A 497-nucleotide genomic window follows, 5' to 3' on the forward strand; every position below is an offset into this window, starting at 1 on the left:
GCTCTCAACTTGAGGGGAAGGCAATGACAAACCTTCTCTGAATAAATCTAAGTAACACCCATAAAAGGTTAAGCTTAGGGTCACCATAAATCAGTAACAACTTGAAGGCACACAACAACAACAAAGCTGTCCTAATAAATTGCATATACAAGTCCAATCTGCACAGTAATGTATCACATCAAGATGGCCACATGATGGTAGTGGGCAGGCATCTGAGAAGCTGTCTGTATAATTTCTGAAGCTAACCCAGCAATTTGCTATAAAAATATTAAGGTTCTAGCTTCATTTATCATTGTTGGAGAAACCAGGCTAAGCAAGCATTTATTTCAGCCATGTGAAGAAATGTGAAAGATGCAAGGTGATCATCAACCATTACCATCCTCCCTGATGGATTATCAAGGGGGGACAGGAATTAGCCTGCTGTTTAGGAGCCTATAGATTCCTGATAGCCAAAACACCTTTACTTACACAGTTTTTTTATTAACATCATAATAATT

This window comes from Sceloporus occidentalis, unplaced genomic scaffold (assembly GCF_023333645.1).
Source record: "Sceloporus occidentalis isolate IW3139 unplaced genomic scaffold, rSceOcc1.0.p SCAF_1, whole genome shotgun sequence".
Taxonomy (NCBI): domain Eukaryota; kingdom Metazoa; phylum Chordata; class Lepidosauria; order Squamata; family Phrynosomatidae; genus Sceloporus; species Sceloporus occidentalis.